Genomic DNA, 9,521 nt, shown 5'->3' on the forward strand with positions numbered 1-9,521 from the left:
GAATAAGGGGATTCCAGTGTGGCTGGAAGAGGTGAAGATGGCATCTGAGCTGAGACTCAGTTGCTTTAATTTGGTTTGCTGGCTTCCTTCCGTATGTCCAGGTGAGTTGTGCACTGACTGTTCCCTTTTTAGCAACATGCTTAGCAAGAAGGGAGGCACTGACTCTCCTAAATACTGTTTCAGGACCTTCAGTGTGGACCAAAGGAAATTCCTTTTATCCTTCAAGACCCATCTCTGATAGAGGCTCCCTTCCTTCTGCTGTTGTCTCTGAATCTCTATTGTTTTGGGCAAAATAACTTTAGATTGTACTAGAAATTATATAATGAAGAATTGCAGTTGTGTTCTCCAGATTCCTGTCTCTCTGCCAGCACCCCCCAGATGGCAACCCCGAACCGGGGCTGGACCCAGTAGGACCACCATCTGGGGCTCTGTGAGCAAGAGGCTCCAGCAGGAGCTGATGATCCCCATGAAGTCTGGTGGCAAGGAAATTCCTTTCTTCCCTGAGTCAGACAACATTCAAATGAGTGAGGCCCATCCATGGAGCAGCCAGAACAGTCTGTGAAGACCTGAGGTACCTCTCCCTGAGTTCTCCAGTGGCTTCCAGCACAGCATACTCATGGTAAAGCTCTTTGTGCCTGGCTACCACCCCCATATGGACACCAGGGTCACGTCTACGTGGACATCCTGGAGGACAAGTGGTCAGCCCTGTGTGACATCAGGACCATCCTGCTGTCCATGCAGAGTCCACTAGGAGAACCCAACATCCACAGCCCTTTAAAAACACATGCTGCTAAGTTCTGGAAACACTGGCACCTTTAAGAAAGACCTGCAAGAAATCTACACAGAGCTGGACTCCCTCTAAGAGCCCTGACCCCAGCTGTCCAGCCTCTCTCCCTGTGTTGTCTTTTTATTTTTTCCTTAGATCGTCTGTCCTGTCCTTGATTTACACATAGGACTTTGTTTCTTAAGCTATGGTGCTATTTTTGTTTTATTTCTGTTTTTTTAAATTAAATCTTTGATTGATGAATATATCAAATAAATACAGCTTGGATTTTTTTACAGAAAAAAGAAATTATTTAATAAAGTATACATAGTAAAAACTTAGAGATCCCTACTTCCAAGCCAACAAAGAGGAGAAGGGGTGGGGTAGAGAAGACTTGATTAATTCAGCCAAAAATGGAAAAGAAAACAAATATGTAGCAAAGAAAAAGAAGGATTGAACAAAAAGAGGCTAAATTGTCATTTACACACACTATGATTGACTATATAGAAAATCTAAGAGACTCTGAATACAAGAATATCATGTATTCCAACAGAACTAATCAATTAGAACTAAGAACAGGGTTCAACAAAGGTGCTGAATTCAAGATCAACCAAACTGATACAATAGCATTCTCATATATCAGCTTATCAATCAGAAAAGATAAAAGGAAAAAATATTATTCAAAATATTGCAAAGATAAAAGAAAAAATATAAGAATCAAAAAGTCTTAGGGACTTAGAAATAAGCCTAACAATGTATATGCAAACCTTTATGGAGAAATTTACAGAAGTGTCTAGAAAGATATAACAGACCTGAATTTTAAAATCACACAGTGAACTAGCAACCCCTCAGCACCCTCCCTCAGAGGCAACCCACATGCCCCTCTTTTCAGAGATGTTCTCTGCAAATACACGTCTTTGAGACTAAGATAGCTAAATGTTTCTTGAAAATCTGCCTCATTGTTTTAAATGGGCATATAGAATTCTATAATGTACCATCATTTATTTAATCAGTTGGTCTTGATGGACATTTAAGTTATTTCTAGATTTTTCATACCGCAAGTAACTCTGCCATAAATTATCTTTGAACATTCCGCCATGTCTTAGGTTCTGTTTCATGTGTAGACCAGATTCTTAGAAGTCATATTGCTGGATCAGAGAAGATGGGGAGGACAGACGGGGCTTTCACATTAGAGAACACCATTGGAAACATATCCCTGAGATGTTTTCACCTAGTGTTCTCACCTAACAGAACAATCAGGGCTCTCCCAGGGGTTGTGTAGACGACAGAATAGGAAATTGACTTTGGAGGATGTCAGGTAAAAAGAAAGTGGAAAGACAAAATAGATCAAAAGACAGAGATTTTTCATAGTCTCTTCTAATAAGGAAATAGAGGAAGATAGAAAAACAGACAGAAGCCTAGATTCTACAAATTTTGCTGGAAACCAGGGGTAATATTTATTATAGTTTGTGCGATTTGTTATAACTGGTGACTATAAATTTTGCTGAAAACCAGGGGTAATATTTATTATAGTTTGTGAGATTTGTTATAACTGGTGACTTCTCGCCTGTTCGTTGTTTCAGCTAACGCTGTCTGCTTCTATGTAGTTACTAGCAGGAAAAATTCTTTGAAAGCTTGTGTGGTGACTGGAGAGACAGAGGTAAGAGGATAGGAGAGTTGGGGAGCGTGCATCTTTTATTAAAGAGGGCAGCCCCGTGAGCTAAGAACCCAGGAGATGGACAAGATGAGGTGGATGTAAACGGAGGGTGGAGGCTGAGCCCCAGGCCTACAGAATGAAAACTGGACCAGTGGGGAGCTGCATGAGTGACAGAGGCCAGTCACTCAATTCCTTCAACCACTGTTTGTTGAGAACCTAGTCTGTGCCCAACACTATTCTAGGTGTAGAGGATAGAGCAATGAACCAAGCAGACAAAAGCCTCCCTTTTATGGAGCTAATACTGTGTTTTGGAGTGCAGAGTGGTAAAAAAAGATTAATGAGTATATTACATAATTTGCTAAATAATCATAAGAACTTAGGAGAAAACTAATGAGAGCGATGATGGCAATTTTAGATGGGATGTCCAGAGACGGCCTCACTGAGACAGTGTCATTTGAGTAATGACCAGAAGGAAGCCAGTGGGTGGGCCACGTGATTATCTGGGAGAATAGCATCAAGGCAGTGAAAATAAAAAGTGCAAAGGCCCTGAGGTGGGAGCATGGCTGGGGCACTGAGAGACAGCAAAGAAGTGAGTATGGCTGGGACAGATGAGGAAAGGAGAGAACTGCAGACGAGCATGGCTGACACTAACCAGCTTCCCTGAATTCAAAGCTGTTTTGTACTCACACTACGGAGAATTTTGCTGCTTATTCAGCTTCTGCTCTGCTGGCCTGGCAGCATGATTTCTAGTAGTAATGCACTATTTTCATAGGAAAAAAAATGCATTGTGGAGTTCACTACAAGAGAACGGTGTCAAGGCCCAACATTTTAAAATAGGAGAGTTTTGTGATATCATCACTGTTTGGAGCCAACCCAGATAATCACTGGGTCCTTGCAAGCTGGCACTTCCTCCCTCCCAGGCCCTTCAGCCCAACCCTAATGGCTAGTGTAGGGGAGGAAAAAATTCTTTTTCTATCTACCCCTCCTAGGTTCTCCAGCTGGGGCTCTGTAAAATTAGATTGACAAAAGACAAATTAACAAGAGAAAACAAACAGAAGTTTATTAATATGTGCATCGCAGATACACAGAAGTATGAAGAGATGAGTAACCCAAAGGAGTGGTTAGAACTTGGGCTTATATCTTTAAAAAAAAAAAAATACATTTGCAGAGAAGTGAGAAGACAAAGGAAAAGGATTTTCGGCTTTCAAGGGTAGCAAACTGGGGGGCGGTAAATATACGGGGGAAACTAATGGAATGAAGATTGCTTGTGCAGGTCTCTCTTGGCACTGACTTTCCATCTTCTCCAAGGCCATAAAACCTTCCTGGAAGAGGAGATTTATGGCAGACTCCACTTTTCAGAAATTTCTGCTTTTAGTCAGACAAGGGACTCTCCTGGAAGATGTCTTTCTGAAGCTGTTGATTCTCATTCATCCAGCTCATAATTCGTATGCCAAATGGTATATTTTGGGGTAGCATAGTCTGGTCCCCTACACTGGGAGAATGAGAACCAGAACCCTACAGCTCTGTTGCTGTCCCTTCATCTCTTGTCTTTCACAGACGCAGTTGCTAGCGCCCCTCAACTCAGTAAATCTTGCTGATTCCGCTCTAAGCTTAATAAGCTGGCAAGGTCTGGTCTATGATGAATTATATGCTGACAACTTATTAAATGTTCCCTAGCATTTCTGTTCTTTCAACCAGAAGCTCTCTATAGGGTCTTTCCCCATGCAAATTTAATTGGCTGTTAGATGCAAAGTAACAAGCATGAAGTTGTGGAAAGGTCATTCAAAGCAAGGCCAGGTTCCTCCAAGACTCTTGTGAAAAAAAAATATTTAAATTATCACTGCCTTTCTCCCCACTTACCAAATTGGGAAAAAGAGCTTTTGGTGTTAGCAAAAATGCTACCGAAATCCTGGGTGATTTTCAGTGTTAAGACATAGATATTTTGCGAGAGAACATTCTTTTCTCTCTTGTCATGGAGAGATGGAAATTTTCCACTACTATAGTGACGAAGGAAGCTGTTTTGGCCAAGTTCTCACAAGTGGTGGGTTGCTGCAACTTTTAATTCATTTATCCAACATGGATTTATTGAAGCTCACTCTATCAAAATGGCCCAAAACTAAACTCAAGTCCCCAATAGAAATATAAAGTTCTCGATCCACAATGAAACTCCCAATGCCCTTCCTAAATTGCTTGGGGCCAATTATTCCAAGCTTTCCTGGAAACTAAGCTTTTAACCTAGAAATCTTTTTAGAGGAAGACATTGATCAGAACAGGAAATATTGTGAAGGCCTTTTCTTTTCCTTCTCCCACCTTTCAGGTCTCCCAGTTTATCAGCTAATTGGGAAAGTAATATACAGAAAATTTATAAAGTATATGCATACTAAATAATGACATAAGACAACAATATAATAGATACCACAAGATAATATATAAGGGCAAAGTACATGATACTGTGCTTTCACAGGAGGGAGTAATGTTTGTGGGTTGGTACAGTTAGGGAGGGTACCATGGCGGAGGTAAGGGAAGATTGGGTGGTTACAAAAAGTCCAGAAAGGGCAGGCAAAGCATCAGGGAGACCTGTTCCTAAAAGGGCGGTAAGGATCCTCCCCCAGGGCCCTGAGGAAATGCTTGGGGGAATTTTGGGTCATAGACAAGAATGGGCAAGCCCCTCTGGCTTTTAGTGGGTAGAGGCCAGGGGTGCCACCCCACAAAGATACCCAGAAGTCCCACACTAGGGAGAATTGTCCCTCCTGAAACTCCACCAGCACCTCTCAGGTGAGAAACATTACAGGACCAAGAGGAAACGTCCTGGGACCAAGAGTTTACATTTTTGACAATAACAAGCAAGTCATTAAATCACTTGGAGCATAACTCCTTCCCACTCACCTCCCAGAAAAGTACAAATTATCCCCAAAAAGCTTGTGGAAAATGGCAAGATTTTCCTCTGTCGTAGGTCAGTGCTGAATCACCATTTAAAGGATCCTAAGGCTCAGGCAGACAAATGTCTCCTCAAAGCAGTGGTCTCCAACTATCTTTTAGCTTCACCTTTCATTAATATATTTTAATGTACTATGGTTATTGTAAAAAAAAAAAATACAGAAAAAACTAAGGATAAAAAGTACATAGACATTTCTACCTTCCTCTTGACAACTCAACGGATTCTCTTACCCACCCAACCTTGGAGATCACTGCCCAAAACCAGAAGTCAGGCCCGATCTAAATCAGTTGGCTCTCATATGGTTCCATTGATAATTCTATTTTTATTTCATTTTAGAGGGCAAAGTGCTAAAGTGGAAGGGAGAGAGGGAGAAGGGAAACCCAAAACAACTTTTATTACCGTTTTAAAACCAGTAAGTGAGAAGAGGGTCACTCTGGGCCAAGGACCTGCGACCCCCATACCTTGCAGTATCTAGACCTACAAATTGACTTTCTTTTTTAGGCAGAGAAGGCAAAGCTCCCCCAGAGTCCTCAGGGAGAGCTAGGGATTCCCTGGCAGCGGGTAATCTGGCCCCCTTTCCCTGTGGAAGTGTGAAAGATCAAGGGCACAATGAATACAGAGGAGTTTGTAATGGCGAGAAACAGTACTTGAGACCCTGGCAGGCGGGCCGAGGAGATAGGAATTCAATGACCACACATGGATTGCCCAGTGCAAGATGATATGGTCTTGCTTGAATTTCAGGTGCTGAGAGTTGAGTTAATCATACGTGTGGTACATGGCATGTTATCATCTTAAGTCTGCATGAGGCTCCTCTATTGTTCTTGCTCTTAGAAAATCTACCTTATTTTTATATATGAAGTTTTACTTTGCATAAATGGTATTACTTTGCTTCTTCTTCATGCATCATCGTGCTTTTATCATCCCTACATGTTGCTATGTGTACACCCCTTCTATGACTGTGAAGTGATGCACAGCACCCTACAGCATGTTCCCACCACAGCTTGCCTATCCTTTCCTTCAGGAATAGACTTCCAAACTGCCTCCAACTCCCCATGGAAGGGAACCATAATACATCACCCCAAAAAGATGCCTCCTTGACATAAAAATTATTTTCAGCTGAAGGCAATTAAGAAACAGCAAACACAGAAAAAGCTCTCCCTAAAGACAGGATGTAAATTCTCCTTTTAGTGGAGACAGACTTTTATCGGTCCAGAGACGACACCAGAGGAATCTGCAAACAAACCTTACTCCATCAGTTCCCTCCCATATATTTACCTTCCCACATTTTGCTGCCCTTGAAAGCCAAAAATCACTTTCCTTTGTCCTGTCATTTTTCTACAAATGTATTGTTCTTTGTTGAAAATGCTATATAAGGCGAAATTTTAAGCCACCACTTTGAGTTACTTTTCATTTAGGTTTCTCCTCTGTGATGTGCTCTGCACGAGTTAACAAACTATTTGTTTTTCTCTTGTTAATCTTGCCTCCCCTATGCCATCATCACGTGCAACACAGCAATGAACACCCTGCTGTATGTCTCTTCCGTGTTATAATTAAGAATGGAATTCCTGGGTCAAGGGGTAAAACAGTATCTCAACTGTAGGAGAAGATGAGGAGCAAAGAAAAGTGATTATTTTAGTAACTACTATCAACATGCTATGAAAAGTGATCCATTGTTTTAGAAATTCCACATTGGTAAGTCCAGAGGGATGGAAGAGAACACACAGTCATCTAGGATGTACAGGGAAGTAAGGAAGAGAGAGTAAGGACAAGTGGGATGTGGAGAAAGGGAAAAACACTATTCAGATAAAACAGAGAAAAAGACAATCAGAGGCCCTGAAAAGGGGACTGGAATAATAAGTTAGAGGAGAGAACACAAAATTGTCCTTTAAAACCAGCATTCCCCTAAGACCTAGGAAAGAAGCTCCCTGCACCAGGCCCTGTGTTTTAGAGGGCTCCACTCTTGTCCCCCTCTGTCCATACCCCTGCTCACAGAGACAGGGGCCAAGGTGATTGCCCACCTACAGGCTGTACCTCCCCTTCTATATAACGCTTGGGGTACAGAGACTCCAAAATTCCTGCCCCAGTGGTCCTAATTCCAATTCCAGGTCCTGCTTGGGTCTCTCCCCTGATCCAGCTTTCTGAGAGACCATTGCTCTGTCTCTCAATGGGTGCATTGGCCTGCAGGACAGGCAAGGATAGCTATTGCAATGTGTGTGGATAGAGCTGGGACCTATGTGCTGGTGTGTCCACCTACTTTCACAAGAGATCCTGTTTCAGGACAGAGTCAGATATGGAAAGATAAGGAGGACAGGCTATGTGCCAGAGGTTGGAGGGAATATGAGAGCCTGGGCTTCCAGGTTCAGGTTCCTCTGAGGAATTTAAAAGGGAAATGCTGGTGGGGGTAGGGGTATTGATGGCAGTTTGTAGTAAAACATACCTTGAATAGGACTAGAGAGATGAAGAGAAATCTTGAAGCTGAAAAACTCAGGACCTTCACAAGGTAGCTGGATGGTGGGACAGGGGTGGAGGTGACAGATAAGCAAACAGTCCAGCCTTGTAAGGCATAGAGGGGTCTCTCCCTCATAAAGAGGAAGAGAAAGTCAGGGAGGGCCTAGGAGTGAACATGAGCTAGCCAGCAAATGATGGAGAAAGCCCTTCCCTACTTCTCCTCCTGCCCCGATCCAGTGGCCACTGCCAATGAGTCTTCCTGGAAAGAATCATGGGCTTCAGCAAATATGAAATTAATTTGAATTTGCACTAGCCACAATTATTTGCTAAGAACTGTTGTGTTACAGTTAATTTTTAACTTTTCACTATGAAGATCTATTTGCCAATCAAGAAGCATATAACATGAATTTTAAACTTTGTTAGCTTGATTTATAACTTTTAAGCATTTAGACATGTGGTACATGGGCCTCCACTACACTCTTGGCTGGACTCTGCAAATGTAAAAGGAGAATGGCCTGCCATTTGCATTTGTGAGAAGTCAATCGCCAGCCTGTGAGCATCCACGATGGGCCAGGAAGTAGGCTATACTTACATCATTTTACTTAAACCTCCTAGCAATTTCATAAAATTGAGTAGACACATGAACAAACTGAGGACCAAAGAGGTGAAGATGCTTGAACAAGATCACATAGGTAATAAGCAAGGACCTGGAACTCCAACAAAATTCTTTCCAACTGCAAAGCATTTTCTCTCCACTAGATTATGCCTCAATTTAATCCAGTGTTGAAATGGTGCAGTGGTGGCTTAGTTCCTCTTTGATTTTGTTTTCACGTAGAATGGGAACAATGAAACCAACAACTGTCTCCTAATCCAAATAGAGTGTCTGCGAAGAGAGACCCAGACTGCACGAGCTGGTCTCTCCCAGGCTCTGGTAATAGTAACCAGATCCTTCCAAACGTTCCCAAGGTGCTCCTATGGTAACACAGTTTGCCTTCTGGGAAGACCAACAAATATTCTTTCAATGCAACAAATCAGGCAAGAAACTGCTCCTAAACATAAGATAAAATGAAGGAAATGAAACTACTGGAAAGGGAGTTGTGCTCTGAAGTCGTGTGTGTATGCGTGGGTGGGGGGGGGTGGGGGGGCATGCGCATGCGCACTTGCATGCACGAGAGGCAGAGACAGACAGAGAGACAGAGAGGTATTCCCTTTGCTGTTTGAAAATAACCATCAAGAGCCAAGTTTGTGATTCATATTTTTGCATGAATCACTGACCTATTCCTTCTGCTGATAGACATCAGAGCCCTCTTAAGAGGTTTATTCTTCATATTTTAAAAGTAGCTTCTACTTTTAGATACACTAAAAACGTAACTGCCAAAGAAACTGACACATTTCCCTATTACTTTTATTATCTTTCAAAATCGTCTATTGATCATGGTACACCCCTACTTTAAAATGCTTCAGTAGCTCCAACTGCCTATTACATCAAAACTAAGTTCTTTACACTATGATCAAGGCCTCTTGATATTTGAATCAAGCCACTCATGTCAACTTCAGTGCTTGCCATTCCTTGCGTGTATTGGCCTCTTAAAATACACCAAAATACGTGCCATTCCCCAAACAGTCCTTACCATTCCATATCTCTATGTGTTTGCTTGTGTTGAGTTGCTGTCTTCCTCACTATGCCTGCTGAAGTTGTATTTATTCTTCAAGAT

The 9,521-nt window shown here is 42.1% G+C and overlaps 1 pseudogene; it reads left to right on the plus strand.

Annotated features, from left to right (window-relative positions):
* Positions 1-457: 457 nt before the first annotated feature.
* Positions 458-862, plus strand: LOC106832124 (ubiquitin-conjugating enzyme E2 C pseudogene; annotated as a pseudogene).
* The last annotated feature ends 8,659 nt before the right edge of the window (positions 863-9,521 follow it).

This window comes from Equus asinus, chromosome 9, assembly GCF_041296235.1.
Source record: "Equus asinus isolate D_3611 breed Donkey chromosome 9, EquAss-T2T_v2, whole genome shotgun sequence".
Lineage (NCBI taxonomy): Eukaryota > Metazoa > Chordata > Mammalia > Perissodactyla > Equidae > Equus > Equus asinus.